Here is a 19,048-nt window from a genome sequence, read left to right on the forward strand (position 1 = left end):
ATAGAGCCAAGATTTTAACTCAAGCGGTTTGTCTCCAGAATCAATCATCTTAATTACTGCATTAACCTATAACCTGTAATCTTAAACTCTGGAGGAAGCAAAGCAGTAGAAAGACTGTAAACAAATTCTTCATTCAACGAGCAAGAAGAGAGTAAATTTTCTGTACAATATCTAATGAGTCTAATTTTTACTAGATATTGATAAATTCCACAAAAGTACATGGGACATTAACATTCTGACTTAAGTCAATTTCATTTTGTATTCAAAACAATTGCATGCACTTTGATCTTCAAGTAAAAGCATTAGGAAAGACCATCCTGCTTTGCTGTTTATAAAGCTACTAGAGCACCAATCTCTAATTCCACCCTCAACCTCTAAGTACACATGCCTACATACATGTGAACACACATGCACACACACATTTTTGAGATGCAAGAGCTGTCTAGGTAGTATGATGTTCCTGGAGAGAAAAGGCAGTTGACAGGAACAATATTCCTACTGTCTAACGTGCTGCCCATTTCTGCTGTTTTCCTCATAAAGATCATAAGCAAGAGATAAATCTTCAGTAACTAACTGATGTTGTGGTTTTGCGAGGCATGGGAAGCAAAAAGACCTGGGTAGGAAACCAGTTCTTCCACTTACGGGTTACCTCAAGCAATTTGTTTAATTCCCTGAGCTTTAGGTCTCTTGCATAAAAGAAGAGAATGATGGTATCTAGCTCATAAAGTTATTGTATGTAGGCCCGCCCGGGACAAGAATACAAATAGAGACCCACATACCATATGTCTAAATATTTAAAAGTTCTAAATGAAGCCAACAAACTGTTAAATAAAATATGTTCTATCCTCCTACCTTGACAAAAATACCTTCATAATGACAAAAATCAAAAACAATATGATTTTTATGGGACCAAAAGTTGGCAAATACTAAAGACCAGGACTTCTGTTGATGAGCCAGCAGTTTTAGAATCAGAAATAAAAACTTATATAATGCAAATTAGAATCTATTTGTTTCAGAACACTTATTGTTTTACCTTATTTTAGCAAAATGAGTATGTTGTTTAAAAAAAATCAAGATTTTTACATAAGTTGCTTTTTGTAGACTGTAATGATCTAAAGACTCTTTACAATTACACATCATTAAATTCAAAATATGTACCAAATCTAAAAATATTTAATTAGACAGTATAATTTAAAATAAATATAAATATCTAACTATTTTCATGTTTTCAAAAGTTATTTCCTTCTAATATTTGGTTATCAATTAAAATTAACAAGTATCAAATTTATTAATCAAAATTATTTAATATAGATGAACATTTGCTTGAAAATATAACGAAATCTTAAATATTTTCAATAAACTTATTTACAAATTCTAGTGTTCAGTTCATCTCATTGCTAACATTAAGAATATCATATTTAGGGGTGCCTGGGTGGCTCAGTCGGTTAAGCGTCCAACTTCAGCTCAGGTCATGATTTCACAGTTTGTGCGTTCGAGCCCCATGTCCAGCTCTGTGCTTACAGCTCAGAGCCTGGAGCCCTCTCTTTCTCTGCTTGTGCTCCCTCACTTGTGCTCTCTCTCTCTGTCTCTTAAAAATAAATTTAAAAACATTTTAGGGGCACCTGGGTGGTTCAGTCGGTTAAGTGCCAGACTTTAGCTCAGGTCATGATCTTACAGTCCGTGGGTTTGAGCCCCACGTCAGGCTCTGTGCTGACAGCCTGGAGCCTGCTTCAGATTCTGTGTCTCCCTCTCTCTCTGCCCCTTCTCAGCTCACACTCTGTCTCTCTCTCCCTCAAAAATAAATAAACGTTAAAAAAAGTTTTTTTAGAAATAAAAACATTTAAAAAAACTAATACACAGAGTATCATATTTAGTATCATACATTACTAACCACACACACACTTAAAACTTCTATAGATTGTTGTATTATGAAATGTTTCGCGTGCAAGTGCTACAGAATTTGTACTAATTGATGATTATTGCTGGAACCACTAATCAGAACACAAAAAGAGAGAGAAAATTAAGTTCAGTACTTCTGGAAAACAATGCTTGCTATTCAAGAATCTTTGTACTCATCCTATTAGAAGAAGAATTTCACTAGTAGGTTGATATTTTCTCTTACCTAAATCTTTGCATTGCTCCAATCCTCTCCATACTCCAAAGTGGTGTTCATCTCTGAGGTCAACGATAGCACAGTCAACACATCTATATGGAATTTGTAAGCACCATTCTTCATTTCAGAGACACAGAGTAAGAGATCTGAAACAGCATTGCTCTGAGGTCATGAGAAAGATGCTTAGGGCTAAGGGACATATTGTGTCCATGCTGAGTGCCTGTCCTTGAGGAGTTCAATGTCCAATCTAATGTTGAAGGTACCAACGAATCTAACAAATGTATGGTCTGTTTTGTTTTGGTTTTGTACTTGTAATATCAAGGTTCTATAAAATACAGAACTCAATGACTGGGCCCCTCTTGCCAAGGTCTAAGGAATACCTCAGTCATATGGATTAAATATGCAGAATGTACAGCATATCAAGTATGTAGTAAGCGTTCATTAGGTGATAGTCATTGTGATGATGAATTTTGCCAAATTTAAAGTATTTACTTCAAAACTGTATATGTGCAATATTTTTTGGTGGGACTTAATCAGACTATATTTTAAACACCCATTGTAGAATCAAGAGAAGCTTCTAGAGAAACTGAACAGAAGTCCATGAGGGAAGGAAGGGGGAAAAAATAGTTACAGAGAGGGAGGGAGGCAAACACAAGAGACTCTTAAATACAGAGAACAAACTGAGGGTAGATGGGGAGGGGAGGGAGGAGAGGGGATGATGGGCATTGAGGAAGGCACTTGTTGGAATGAGCACTGGGTGTTGTATGTAAGCCAATTTGACAATAAAGTATATTTAAAAAAAGAGAGAAAAACTTCTATCTCTGTAATGATTATGACTACTTTTGAGATTTCCATTCATTCATTCAACTAAAATTTACTAGGTACCTACTATATGCAAAGCCCTGTGCTAGACAGTCAGGTAATACAAAGATGTGGTCCCTGATCTAAAAAGGTTCACAGTTTAGAGCAGTAGCTTTCAACCAGGGGAATTCCAGGGGATACCAGGGGATATTTGGCAATGTCTATTGACATTTTTTGATTATTGCAATGGGGGGGAGGTGTTGAGGGATGCTACTGGATAGAGAGGCTGAAGATGCTGCTAAATACCCTAAAATACGTAGGGTAGCTCCAACAACAAAGAATTACCTGACCTAAATGTCAATAGTGCTAAAGATGAGAAACACTAGTCTTGTGAGAGAAATCAACTATGTAATAATACCTAATACATGTATATACAATGTAAAACAAAGTAAAGGTAGTTCCAGGAATATCACTGGAAAGCTACTCAGTCTTTGGGTTATTGGGTCTTCTTGGCCTGTGTCTGAATCCTGAATGTGTTCAGAGTATCATTTGGTTCAACTAAATAATAGCATCAGTGGGTGTGTTAGGCAGAATGGTCTTCCAGAGATGTCCATGTCCTAAACGCCACAACCCGTGAATATATTATTTAACATGGCATAAGGGAACTAAGATTGCAGATGGAATTAAGGGTTGCCAGTCAGCTTAAGATAAGATTGATTATCCTGATATCCTTAAGATATCAGGATAAGATTATCCTGAATTACTCATGTGTCACAGGGGAATCATAATGGTCTCTAAATGTGGAGGGGGAAGAAAAGAGTTAGAGTCAGAGTAATGTTATGTAAGAAACAGTAGATAGCCATTGCTAGTTTTGAAGATGGAAGCGAACCACAAGCCAAGGAATCCAGGTGGCCTCTAGAAGACAGAAAAGAAAAAGAATTCTCCCTAAGAGCCTCCAGAAAGAAACACATGCCCAACACCTTGATTTTCACCTAGTGAGACTCATTTCAGATTTCTGAACTTCAGAGTTGTAAGATAATAAATTTGCATTGTGTTAAGGCATTAAGTTTGTGGTGATTTTTAAAAGCCAAAGAAAAACAAAAAACAAAAAAAGGATATAGTAGGATATGTAAAACATCAATAGAATGTGAAAGGATGGAACACCAGTTAGCAATATTACCATGTAAGATGTTATTCATTCATTCATTAAATTGGATTTTGCAACCCATCCTCCTGGTTTTTGCCAACGTGGATATTTTCAAAACTCTATTGACTGGTAATATGTGATAGCAGGATGGCTAACTGTATATTCTTAATTTATGTGAGTTCACAAAAAAGAGAATGAGCCCATGTGTTTCTTCCATCACCGCGAACTAAGGAGGCCTGTGTTAGGGTTCTCATCACACTCTTAATTGTATCACCTTGAACACGTCCCATCACTTGTCTGGTATTGGTTTTCTCAACTGTAAATTAGGAGACTGTACTGAACAGTGAGCTTCTCAAAGAGAAGATCCACATTCTGATCATCTCACTGTCAATCATAGTACCAGCAGAAATTATGTAATATCTGTTGAATCAATGAACCATCTCATGATTCCAAAATCATGTTATCTCCTTCCAACAATACCTCAGTAAATGATGGCATTTCTCAAAGAGAGCTAGTCTTAGAAATTTTAGCTTCCTTTGGGGCACCTGCGTGACTTAGTCAGTTAAGCATCGACTCCTGATTTTGGCTCAGGTCATGATCTCACAGTCATGAGATTCAACCTGCTTAAGATTCTCTGTCTCCCTCTCCCTCTGTCCCTCCCCAATCTCCTCCCTCTCTCTCTGTCCCTCTCTCCCTCTCCCTCTCTCTCTCTCTCTCTCTCTCTCTCTCTCTCTCTCTCTCTCTCTCTCTAGGAAAAAAGAAAAGAAAAAGAAACTTTACTTCCATGCTCTGCCACCATTCACCCACAAATTCCTATTGCTTCCATACCCCTTACTGGGAGATCAATAAAGCCACAAGGTTTTAGGCAGGGAAATGGAATTCTGCGACCCATTTCAATGACATAGGAAATTGTAGAGTTTTGCCTACATGTAAAAGGTAAACCCTTTATGGGGTGGATCTAACCCCCATAAAGAAGAGAAATATCAATTAAGTCCCAGTTAAGAAAAATCAGTGGGAATACAAAACAGAAATATTAAATTGTGAAAAGAATCCATTGCAAATATTAACTTCTTTTTTTTTTTTTTTTTTTTTTTTACTTTAGAGAATGTGATGGAGCAAGACAGGCCCAGGAAGAAAGAGAGAGAATCTCAAGCAGTCTCCCACTCAGCATGGAGACTGATGCAGGGCTTGACCCTACAACCCTGGAATTATGACCTGAGTTGAAATCAAGAGTAGGAGGCCCAACCTACTGGGCCACCAGGGGCCCTGACTCCTGTCTTTTTTTCTATCCTTTTTTTCTTTTTTGTTTTTGTCTTTCTATTGAAGTCCTACTAATTTATAATGGTCCAATTAAAACCACCTCATGAAATTATTTTGCTATTGAAATTTCAATTGAGCTTCTCTTTGAATACTCTATGTTAGGATTCAAGTTTTGAGGACTAAACATTTTGGCCATTAATTTCTGTTTGCAAAGCGCTCCAAACATCCTTAATAAAAAAAATTAAGTTGCTGATTCAGTTATCCTGCCTTACATTTTTCACAAAAAAACTTTTCATAGCCTCAGGTATGTGAAAAACTATCTTTTGGTTTAAAGTGAATATTAAACTAAGCACAGCGGCCTCTCAATATTTTTATCAAATAGGCTTGGAAATTCAATTCCAATTCGGGTGAAACAATAACAAATATTGATGATACAGAGAAAAATAAAGTGTCTCTAAATCCATTAGTCACATTAAAGCAACCAAAACAAGTATCAGTGCAAACAAGATGGAAAAGAAAGCAAGAAAGAAAGCAAGCCAGTCAAATTTCTAGTCCATGAAAAGAGGAAAAGCCTGCTAAAAGGCATTCCCCCTGGGTGAATGTGTCAGATTTGGTGTCACTGTACAGGTCCCGCTGCCCTTGGTCAACACAAATGTCATAGATACAAGAGGTGATGGCTAACCCTTTAAACAATATAGGAAGGTCATTCAGAAGCACATGCTTTATGTGGTAGGCATCATACAACTGAAAGCTGTTTTTAAGAGATCCCTGAAATTTGAATATAAATATAACCTAGCATGCACGCTAAAATAGATTTGTTTTTACAACCTATGTGCACCATCTCCAGTGGCCTTTTCTCCATTAACATATGCCCAGATGAGCATGGTATTACTCTTAGGAATTTCAACTTGAATCCAGCATGAATGGTAACTCTTTATATTGTTAATCCAAATAGCATCTGACTGCAGACTCATTAGCACTTCTGTTCTCTGGGACATGCTAATTTAGTTTCTGAAAAATAAAGGAAGATGGTCTCAATTGATTTCATCTCATTTTGGGGTGGTAAGTAGGAAATCACACGTCAAATTTTCTAACAATTTTTATTTCTTCAAGAGATGACACTTAAACTTTGAGGAATTTTTGAAGCCAATAAACATATTTTAATCACAGTTTCCAAACATTGCCCTAACTCTTTAATTCCTATCTAATGCAAGAAAGTAAGCATAATGTTAAATTATGCTTATTAATTTAAGAAATTAAGCATAATGTTGCAATGCAACCAAGCTCCATAAAAATAAGTGAGCTTTTAAGTATCTGGTATTCACTTAGTAATATTTGAGAGTGTTAGGAAATATTATTATCGCACTTAAATTCTTACCTGCTTTTAACACTGTTAGTATACTTGCAACGGACTGTCATCTAAATATATTATAGGAGAATCTGCTGAAATATTACTTGCTATATTTGTCTCTTTACTGTAAGTAACTTGGGACAATTTTCCCCTTGCCCTCCATCCTAGAAGAGTCAAGCTTTCATTTCCTATATTCTTAAGTTTTCCTGGTCCCAAGGGAACTGGTTTCACAAAGCTCACAGACCGGAGATCCAAAGTTTCTGAGAGTGAGAGATCCAAGATTTTGAGGGAGGAGGCAGTTACCCAAATATAGGGAGTAGGGATGTTTGTTTGTTTGTTTGTTTGTTTGTTTTCATTTCAAGGGTCATAGAGCAAATTCACACCTACTATAATAAGATATTCATTTTCACATCAACTCACATTTACAACCACCACTCTATTTCTGGGCAATAGTCTACTATTCTCTAAGATAGATAATTATGTGATTCTGGCTATACAAACCAAAATTCATTGTACTCAAGATTTCTCTGCTCTTAGCCCTGGTAACAATTAATGGTTTATGGTATGCATTCTAAAATAAGTTTAATAACTTCAGCATTATTTTGCAATAGGAAATTATTTTTTATTGTTAAATTATTACTGCACTGTCCTTTTTGTTAGTTAACTTTGAAACAGGGTATTCAAAGGTGGTATTCTCATGACTTCCATCCACAATATAAATACCCTGATTTTCTGCCTGGGAAGAATATTCAGAAACAAAGAACAGAAACAAAACACACTCAGGTTTTTAGAAATCTCTTACATGGGTAGGATTACTTATAAGAAGGGCAGTTCTTCTGATAGGTATATCTCCTAGTTTAAGACAACATTTCACAAAGCAAAATGGTAAATGAGAGCCCATAGAAAAAAACTGAAATATTTACTTGAAAAGCCACAAATTAGTATGAACTATATACCTTCTGGGTAAGGCATGTTATTCAGGAACAATTTACTGAGGACAAACCTAGGGTGCTGAGAAACGCCCTCATACAAGTACCTACAAAGCAAATACCTCATATGCCGTCCTAATTTTTCCCTAACTTTTCCTTATTCCCAAATAATGACCAATAATTGCTCTTGTTTGCCAGTGTTTAAATTGGATTGATTTAATAAGGCAGCCAACTGAATCAATTTTTACAAATAATTATATCTTTATTGTCTTATTTCAAGAGCTAACTGCAAACTTACTTTATGCCTTAATTATCTAAACTGCATTGGTAAGAGCTAGCCTGTGCTAAATGTAAATAGACCCAAATATACAGTTAAGGAATTCTGTTAAACAAAGGCCGTTTATTTTGTACATTTGAGGCCATGTCTAGTTAAAAGCTAAGGACCATATCAGCAAAACTAAAGTAATATGGCATTATTTCCTTCCCAAATGGATCTAATTTATAAATATACATGACTTTCTTTATAGTTCCCCAAATTTTTAGACAAAATCTATACCACAAATTCTCTCCAAAATAAAGGACAGCACATGATGATTTATTATACCTCCTCAGGCTACCATGTGTGTGTGTTACACGTTATATGATGTTCTTAGTTTGTGTAAAATATATAAGTTGATTGAGCACAGAATCTGAACGCCTCACAAAACCTTATCAATTCCCCACAACTTATATATTTTTAAATAGAGTCTTATTTCCTTAATGTAGGAATTTTAAAGTTAAAAATGCCAAGAGACAAAGTTAAATATTCATTCAAACCATACTTTTGCCATGTTTCCACTCCACCCCAAATGGCATTCATGGAGAACCATTTTGAGAATTGCACAGTGCTAAGTGCTCAGAGGTTTTTAATAATTCCAGGAAAACATGTCTCTAACCTCACTGGTATACAGTCTTAAATTGCCACCTTATGTATTAATTTAGTGTGTTAAATTTGCACAAGAGGGATGCATGATGTAGAATATACAATTTAAAAGTTCCTCATTTACGTACATAAAATCATAAGCAATACCGAACAAAGGGGATTTAATTTCATGCATTTAATTTAAATTGATAGCCAAAAGCTTTATATATTATGAGGCTGTCATTATATCTCTTTTTTATTTTAAAAGATATTCTTCTGGCAATCAACTCCCATATTCTTTAACACTACTTCACCCTTTCCAATAGTGAAGGCTATAAAGAAACCTGAAGGATCTATTTGTTGATAAATATAACCCAGCGATACTGATTCACAAAAAATCCAACATATTTATGCTCTGTTTCCAAGACTGCTTACTTGAATCTTCTCTGTATTGAGAAGTGAACAGCACATATTATCTCTTAGTGCATAGTAGATGTTTACACAGTTCATCACTACCCAATCATGTTAGACTTTATCTACTTTCCTCTTTAGGTATAGCTGTCATCAACAGGAAGGGGAGGGTGGCAGGGAAAAGGGGAATCAGATTTCCAATGACTTCTAGCCTCTGAAAAGAAAAATATTGATAAGTAAAACAGTCTTTGCCTAAAGTATATATGCAGGAAATTGTTTGATGTCTTTATTCTGTAAGCGGCTTTCTCCCTGCCTTCAGAAAAAGGATGAGGGACAAAAGTTTACTACATTATATGACATCACAAAGGAAAGAGAAGAGAAGAGAAGAAGAGAGAGAGAGAGAGAAATAAAAATTTTGCATATTCATTCATTCCTAGAAACAATAATTTAGAATATATCCTAATTCAATAGCCACATCCTTCCAACACTAAAAAGTAAAAACAAAAAAAAAAATTAAAAAAAAGATATACCATGTAATCAATTCAGTATTATGAAATACCAAAATTCCAAAACCACTCATCTTTATTTATAGAACCTAAACAAACATGTGAAAACATATTATTTCCACCTTTTGCCTTTTAAATAATTTATTTCAAATAAAAGCATTTGGATTGACCTTTATTAAACAGTTTTAATAGAAAATAGATTCTGAGAACTCTCCTATAATCTGAGAAGTTTAAGATCCTAAATCACATTGATTATACTAAGAAGTGATAAAAAGGGAAAATATTTTTTCCAGAATGCATCCTGTAATACCATTATAATATTCATTTTTGTCATTTTAACTGATTACAAGATTCCCAGATTGGATTTCTAGTTATGATATTGGGAACTTGGGGAATAGAAAAGTAAAGGTTATGATTATATAGATGCCAGGATTTGAGGTTCCAGGAGATAGCTAAAAATCTACAGGTCAAAGAGGACAAACAGAAAAAAAACAAGAGATTAGTAATTAAACATAGATTTAAAAAATAATTAGAATCTGTAAGGAACACAATCAAGAAGGATAATATCTGAAAAGAAGTTACTGAAAGTTAATAGGCAGCATCAATAGAATAAATACATAGAAGGCATTATGAGGCCTATGCAACTGAACTAAAATCAAAGGAAAGTTCTAGTCAGCCACAGGGTCATTTTCCATGCTTCCTCATTCCATACTGTGACTCAACCACTTTCAACACCTTAGACAGTGTCTCCATTCCTACCAGCCAGAAGGGGAAAAGAACCTAGAGGATTGTATAAAGTATGTTAAAATGGTACACATTATTTTCACCCACATTCCAATGGCCAGAACTTAGTCACAAGGTCACATGCAAGTATAAGAGAACATAAGAAATGCTGTTCTAGTTCTATGTCCAAAAGGAAGAGAATATAGTTTTGATAAATGCAGAACAGCTTCTTCCATAGGGCTATTTTAAAAAGCACTAAGCCAGTGCCACCTCTCCCCTATTCATTACCAAACAGTCTGAGTGTTTTTACTCTAAGACATGATTCAGTAAATACCCTCTAAATATAAAACCATTTGTCAGGCCCAAATGACATAAGAGCAGATGGGGGTAAATCCAGGAGGTATTAATGGGAAAAAACAAAGCAGAAAACTAGCTTTGCTCATAAGAGAAATATTCTCAATGGAGTAGAGCTCATCCTATGAACAGGCAAGAAGGGAGGACAATGGGTAGCTTAGTGCCTGCTTTTCCCTCCTAAAATTTAAACCTGCCTATTGACATATGCTTCTCATTTATATAACTTCAGAAAAACACTTATTGATTTTATTTATATATAATATACATAGTAATAAATAACATAACACATACATATAAATGTAAGTAAGTATAGTTGATCCTTGAACAGTCAGACGTTAGGGTCACTAACCACTGTGCAGTCAAATATTTGTGTATAACTTTTGACTCCCCCAAAACTGAACTACTAATAGCCTGTTGATCGGAAACCTTACTGATATATGGTCAATTCATAGATTTTGCATGTTACATGTATTATATACTGTATTATAATAAAATCAGCTAAAGAAATTTAAGAAAATCATAAGAGAAATATATTTATAGTACTGTACTGTAAAAAACTGTATATAAGCGGACCCACATGGTTCAAACACGTGCTGTTCAAGGGTCAACTGTAGATATGACTTGGGGAGTATGCGCCATATCTGAATCCTCCAAATCCTCCAGATCTTTGGAGAGCTCCCTTCTTGTAAGTCTAGGTGGCAGTTAAAATTTGAAGACAAAAATGCCTAAAACTCTATTTTCTAAACGCTTTGTACGTATGAAGTAGTTGCAGCATGACCCAATTCCCAGGAACCAGGCCAATGGTGAAAATAGCAGTATCTAGCATGCTGTGACAGGAGTGTTCTAAGTGGACAAGTTCTGCTGAGCGATCATGATCCTATGTTTGTCCTGAATATGATGTCTCTGATGCCAATTCTCCTGTCTTCCTAGTGTTTATATGAGTCATTTAGTACCTCTTTAATAAATTCCATTTTACATACATCAGCCAGAGTAAATTTCTGTCTTATATCTAACAACATTAATACAGAAACTGTTTACAGATGTAGTTGCAAATACAAACACTCCGATATTATCTGGGGTGGGAAGGACAATATCTGGTTGGTACATGGAAATCTAGTATGGTTATCTAGCCAAATTGGGATAGATGACAGTGAAAAATAGCTAGTATTAAGAGATGGGACCCTAAAATAGATGGCAAGAAATGGTAAAATATGTATTAAATTATTATCTGTGCAAATTTTGGGTAGGAACAAGGCCCACACCATAGAATAGTATATATATAGTCTAAAGAATCCAATGACTGTAGAATAGGGTGGTTGCTAATGGTACTGGATAGCATAATATATAAGGTGATAATCATAAAGTTTTAAATTATCAGCTTAAAACACAGACTAAAACTAGGGGCTGTGTGTTAAAAGAATCACTTACCTGTTGTAGCTGAAAGTTGAAATAGGTGAAAATCAGATATAAAAATTTGGTCAAAGAGACTGCTGAATTAAAAGGTCATTTCAATGCAAAATCTTAACGAATCTCTTATATGAAATTAAGGACATCAATCAAGGAAAACTAGGAGATTAAAAATTTTAATGAGAATATATTGGAGAGTTCAGAAGAATGAGATGCCCAATCTCACTATGCCTACTTTGCCAGATAAAGCAGCTCCTTGTCCCCTATCTATGAAGGTTCTTTCTGCCTTCTTGAAGACCCTATATTAACTTTGGTCTGGGAGAGCTGTTTTGCAAGGGAATGCCATTTTTGTTCATTGCTAACTCCACTATTCCTAATGTCTCGAAATCTTTAACTAGAGTCAGGGCAGTTATACCCATTGGCCAAATATTAAGTGAGACCTGGAAGAATAAAGGCTCACACAGCAAACTAATTTCAAGATTTTGCTAAATTATATCAATAATATAATGAATTTGGGGGTTATACTAAGGAGAAAATAATAATTTGAGACTGGGCTAAGGTTATCAATATATATTAAACATTAATATCAGGATGCCCGGGTGGCTCAGTTGGTTAAGCATCCTACTCTTGATTTTGGCTCAGATCATGACCTCACAGTTTGTGAGATCAAGCCCCACATCAGGATCTGCACTGTCAGCTTGGGATTCTCTCTTTCTCCCTCTCTCTCTGCCCCTCCCCCACATGCACACACACTCTCTCTCTCAAATTAAATAAAATATTAAGAAATAAATTTAAATATGAATATCAATGCATATTTATATCTATATAAATATACAGAGACAAATGTATAACTAAATTAAAAGATTCTGATTTCAGTGTGCTAGCTGAAGTAGCTGGGAGTGAATGCAATTGTTTGCTTGTTTGGTTGACTGAAATTTGGACTCAGTGGTGGCCCACACTAAATGAAGTTGAAATGGCAGATATTTCTTTATATAATATAAAGAAAGCAATCTAAACGTATAGAAGATAGAAATTTGGGAGTTTACTTATCACATGTTGTCCTCTTATGCATATCCCCTAACCAAGTTCCCCAAGGGCCCATTAAGGGTTTCAGAAAGCCACTAATTAAGGGAGTGCTGATATCTCTATAATGACTGTAATGACTTTAATGGATGTATTCTGGCTGCCAGGGAAAGAAGATGCCGTAGAAATGGGTTCCATGATTTGAGTGATATGCCAAACTCCCAGTTTGGCAAAGGTGAATTTAGTAGTACTTAATTGCCTAACGCAAAATGGACATGATTGCTGTCTATCAGCAGACAACAAGGACAGTGTGGTAACCAAAACAGTAAGAAACTCCAGGATCTGAACCAGTAGGTAACTGATTATGGAGTAACAAAGTCTAAAAGAAATGGGCAACCCGCTAATGACTTATTTGATGTGTACAACCAAATAAACTTTAGTTCTAGGGGACAGGTGACTTTGGCTACCACATACAAAGTCACACATAATCTCTATCCCAATTCCCATATTTGAGGGAGTTCGTAAGCCCAGAGACCCTTAAATAAATAAGTAAATAACTCTTCAGGAAATATCTCCTTACTTTCTCCAAAAAGATCTGTAGGAGTTTACAAGGATAACTATACTTGTAAAAGGTAAATATCTAAATATTGGGGGATTATTAAGTACTAGCTATGAGCCAACAATAAATCTTGAGATTAAAAAATGCAAAACATCCTTGGATCAGAGGGAAGCTCATGGGGTTAGTTGTAAAAAAAAGTCCCATTTCAAAATATGAACAGGCATGCTGGGATCCCAAACCCGTATTGTGGTTATTTCACCTGATCCTAAGTTTCAAGTTGTAACGTAAGTCCTCAACAACTAGAAGAAATCCCCAAGTGGACCCATGTGATCCACTATGGTTCCATGGATCCATAAAGTAATCTGATCCATGATATAAAGACATGACTTTAAGAATTTAGTAGAAATCCCTGGAACTTCTTCTGTCTACCAGAATGGTAAATCACACACACACATATACTGCATCCGTAGGAAATCACAAAGAAAAGTGCCATCATCAAAGACAAATGATATAAGGTAAGTTATTCTTATCACATACCCATTTAATTCTCCAGTTTGACAAGTGCAGAATAGAGATGGATTGGGGGAATACTGGCACATTATATAAAATATAATCAGAGGGGATTCTGGGAAGATGGCGGCGTAGGAGGACGCTGGGCTCACCGCGCGTCCTGCTGATCACTTAGAGTCCACCTACACCTGCCTAAGTAACCCAGAAAACCGCCAGAGGATTAGCAGAACAGAGTCACCAGACCCAAGTGCAGACGAGAGGCCCACGGAAGAGGGTAGGAAGGGCGGCGAGGCGGTGCGCGCTCCACGGACTGGCGGGAGGGAGCCGGGGCGGAGGGGCGGCTCGCCAGCCAAGCAGAGCCCCCGAGTCTGGCTGGCAAAAGCGGAGGGGCCTGACGGACTGTGTTCCGACAGCAAGCGCGACTTAGCGTCTGGGAGGTCATAAGTTAACAGCTCTGCTCGGAAAGCGGGAAGGCCTGAGGACAAAGGGAGGGTGAGCTGCGGAGCCCCCTGACGACAGAGCTCAGTTTGGCGGGGAACAAAGGCGCTCGCCAGCGCCATCTCCCCCGCCCATCCCCCAGCCAAAATCCCAAAGGGAACCGGTTCCGGCCAGGGAAATTGCTCGCTCCGCGCAAACACCCAACTCTGTGCTTCTGCGGAGCCAAACCTCCGGCAGTGGATCTGACTCCCTCCCGCTGCCACAGGGCCCCTCCTGAAGTGGATCACCTAAGGAGAAGCGAGCTAAGCCTACCCCCCCTCCCGCCGTGCACCTTGCCTTCCCACCCCAGCTAATACGCCAGATCCCCAGCATCACAAGCCTGGCAGTGTGCAAGTAGCCCAGACGGGCCACGCCACCCCACAGTGAATCCCGCCCCTAGGAGAGGGGAAGAGAAGGCACACACCAGTCTGACTGTGGCCCCAGCGGGGGGCTGGGGGCAGACATCAGGACTGACTGCGGCCCCGCCCACCAACTCCAGTTATACACCACAGCACAGGGGAAGTGCCCTGCAGGTCCTCACCACACCAGGGACTATCCAAAATGACCAAGCGGAAGAATTCCCCTCAGAAGAATCTCCAGGAAATAACAACAGCTAATGAGCTGATCAAAAAGGATTTAAATAATATAACAGAAAGTGAATTTAGAATAATAGTCATAAAATTAATCGCTGGGCTGGAAAACAGCATACAGGACAGCAGAGAATCTCTTGCTACAGAGATCAAGGGACTAAGGAACAGTCACGAGGAGCTGAAAAACGCTTTAAAGGAAATGCAAAACAAAATGCAAACCACCACGGCTCGGATGGAAGAGGCAGAGGAGAGAATAGGTGAACTAGAAGATAAAGTTATGGAAAAAGAGGAAGCTGAGAAAAAGAGAGATAAAAAAATCCAGGAGTATGAGGGGAAAATTAGAGAACTAAGTGATACACTAAAAAGAAATAATATACGCATAATTGGTATCCCAGAGGAGGAAGAGAGAGGGAAAGGTGCTGAAGGGGTACTTGAAGAAATCATAGCTGAGAACTTCCCTGAACTGGGGAAGGAAAAAGGCATTGAAATCCAAGAGGCACAGAGAACTCCCTTCAGACGTAACTTGAATCGATCTTCTGCACGACATATCATAGTGAAACTGGCAAAATACAAGGATAAAGAGAAAATTCTGAAAGCAGCAAGGGGTAAACGTGCCCTCACATATAAAGGGAGACCTATAAGACTCGTGACTGATCTCTCTTTTGAAACTTGGCAGGCCAGAAAGAATTGGCACGAGATTTTCAGTGTGCTAGACAGAAAAAATATGCAGCCGAGAATCCTTTATCCAGCAAGTCTGTCATTTAGAATAGAAGGAGAGATAAAGGTCTTCCCAAACAAACAAAAACTGAAGGAATTTGTCACCACTAAACCAGCCCTACAAGAGATCCTAAGGGGGACCCTGTGAGACAAAGTACCAGAGACATCACTACAAGCATAAAACATACAGACATCACAATGACTCTAAACCCGTATCTTTCTATAATAACACTGAATGTAAACGGATTAAATGCGCCAACCAAAAGACATAGGGTATCAGAATGGATAAAAAAACAAGACCCATCTATTTGCTGTCTACAAGAGACTCATTTTAGACCTGAGGACACCTTTAGATTCAGAGTGAGGGGATGGAGAACTATTTATCATGCTACTGGAAGCCAAAAGAAAGCTGGAGTAGCCATACTTTTATCAGACAAACTAGACTTTAAATTAAAGGCTGTAACAAGAGATGAAGAAGGACATTATATAATAGTTACAGGGTCTATCCATCAGGAAGAGCTAACAATTATAAATATCTATGCGCCGAATACCGGAGCCCCCAAATATATAAAACAATTACTCATAAACAGAAGCAACCTTATTGATAAGAATGTGGTAATTGCTGGGGACTTTAACACCCCACTTACAGAAATGGATAGATCATCTAGACACACGGTCAATAAAGAAACAAGGGCCCTGAATGAGACACTGGATCAGATGGACTTGACAGATATATTTAGAACTCTGCATCCCAAAGCAACAGAATATACTTTCTTCTCGAGTGCACATGGAACATTCTCCAAGATAGATCATATACTGGGTCACAAAACAGCCCTTCATAAGTTTACAAGAATTGAAATTATACCATGCATCCTTTCAGACCACAATGCTATGAAGCTTGAAATCAACCACAGGAAAAAGTCTGGAAAACCTCCAAAAGCATGGAGGTTAAAGAACACCCTACTAACGAATGAGTGGGTCAACCAGGCAATTAGAGAAGAAATCAAAAAATATATGGAAACAAACGAAAATGAAAATACAACAATCCAAACGCTTTGGGACGCAGCGAAGGCAGTCCTGAGAGGAAAATACATTGCAATCCAGGCCTATCTCAAGAAACAAGAAAAATCCCAAATACAAAATCTAACAGCACACCTAAAGGAAATAGAAGCAGAACAGCAAAGACACCCCAAACCCAGCAGAAGAAGAGAAATAATAAAGATCAGAGCAGAAATAAACAATATAGAATCTAAAAAAACTGTAGAGCAGATCAACGAAACCAAGAGTTGGTTTTTTGAAAAAATAAACAAAATTGACAAACCTCTAGCCAGGCTTCTCAAAAAGAAAAGGGAGATGACCCAAATAGATAAAATCATGAATGAAAATGGAATTATTACAACCAATCCCTCAGAGATACAAACAATTATCAGGGAATACTATGAAAAATTATATGCCAACAAATTGGACAACCTGGAAGAAATGGACAAATTCCTGAACACCCACACTCTTCCAAAACTCAATCAGGAGGAAATAGAAAGCTTGAACAGACCCATAACCAGTGAAGAAATTGAATCGGTTATCAAAAATCTCCCAACAAATAAGAGTCCAGGACCAGATGGCTTCCCAGGGGAGTTCTACCAGACATTTAAAGCAGAGATAATACCTATCCTTCTCAAGCTATTCCAAGAAATAGAAAGGGAAGGAAAACTTCCAGACTCATTCTATGAAGCCAGTATTACTTTGATTCCTAAACCAGACAGAGACCCAGTAAAAAAAGAGAACTACAGGCCAATATCCCTGATGAATATGGATGCAAAAATTCTCAATAAGATACTAGCAAATCGAATTCAACAGCATATAAAAAGAATTATTCACCATGATCAAGTGGGATTCATTCCTGGGATGCAGGGCTGGTTCAACATTCGCAAATCAATCAACGTGATACATCACATTAACAAAAAAAAAGAGAAGAACCATATGATCCTGTCAATCGATGCAGAAAAGGCCTTTGACAAAATCCAGCACCCTTTCTTAATAAAAACCCTTGAGAAAGTCGGGATAGAAGGAACATACTTAAAGATCATCAAAGCCATTTATGAAAAGCCCACAGCTAACATCATCCTCAACGGGGAAAAACTGAGAGCTTTTTCCCTGAGATCAGGAACACGACAGGGATGCCCACTCTCACCGTTGTTGTTTAACATAGTGCTGGAAGTTCTAGCATCAGCAATCAGACAACAAAAGGAAATCAAAGGCATCAAAATTGGCAAAGATGAAGTCAAGCTTTCGCTTTTTGCAGATGACATGATATTATACATGGAAAATCCGATAGACTCCACCAAAAGTCTGCTAGAACTGATACATGAATTCAGCAAAGTTGCAGGATACAAAATCAATGTACAGAAATCAGTTGCATTCTTATACACTAACAATGAAGCAACAGAAAGACAAATAAAGAAACTGATCCCATTCACAATTGCACCAAGAAGCATAAAATACCTAGGAATAAATCTAACCAAAGATGTAAAGGATCTGTATGCTGAAAACTATAGAAAGCTGATGAAGGTAATTGAAGAAGATTTAAAGAAATGGAAAGACATTCCCTGCTCATGGATTGGAAAAATAAATATTGTCAAAATGTCAATACTACCCAAAGCTATCTACACATTCAATGCAATCCCAACCAAAATTGCACCAGCATTCTTCTCGAAACTAGAACAAGCAATCCTAAAATTCATATGGAACCACAAAAGGCCCCGAATAGCCAAAGGAATTTTGAAGAAGAAGACCAAAGCAGGAGGCATCACAATCCCAGACTTTAGCCTCTACTACAAAGCTGTCATCATCAAGACAGCATGGTATTGGCACAAAAACAGACACACAGACCAATGGAATAGAATAGAAACCCCAGAACTAGACCCACAAACGTATGGCCAACTCATCTTTGACAAAGCAGGAAAGAACATCCAATGGAAAAAAGACAGCCTCTTTAACAAATGGTGCTGGGAGAACTGGACAGCAACATGCAGAAGGTTGAAACTAGACCACTTTCTCACACCATTTACAAAAATAAACTCAAAATGGATAAAGGACCTAAATGTGAGACAGGAAACCATCAAAACCTTAGAGGAGAAAGCAGGAAAAGACCTCTCTGACCTCAGCCGTAGCAATCTCTTCCTCGACACATCCCCAAAGGCAAGGGAATTAAAAGCAAAAGTGAATTACTGGGACCTTATGAAGATAAAAAGCTTCTGCACAGCAAAGGAAAC

This window comes from Lynx canadensis, chromosome C1 (genome assembly GCF_007474595.2).
Source record: "Lynx canadensis isolate LIC74 chromosome C1, mLynCan4.pri.v2, whole genome shotgun sequence".
NCBI classification, from domain to species: domain Eukaryota; kingdom Metazoa; phylum Chordata; class Mammalia; order Carnivora; family Felidae; genus Lynx; species Lynx canadensis.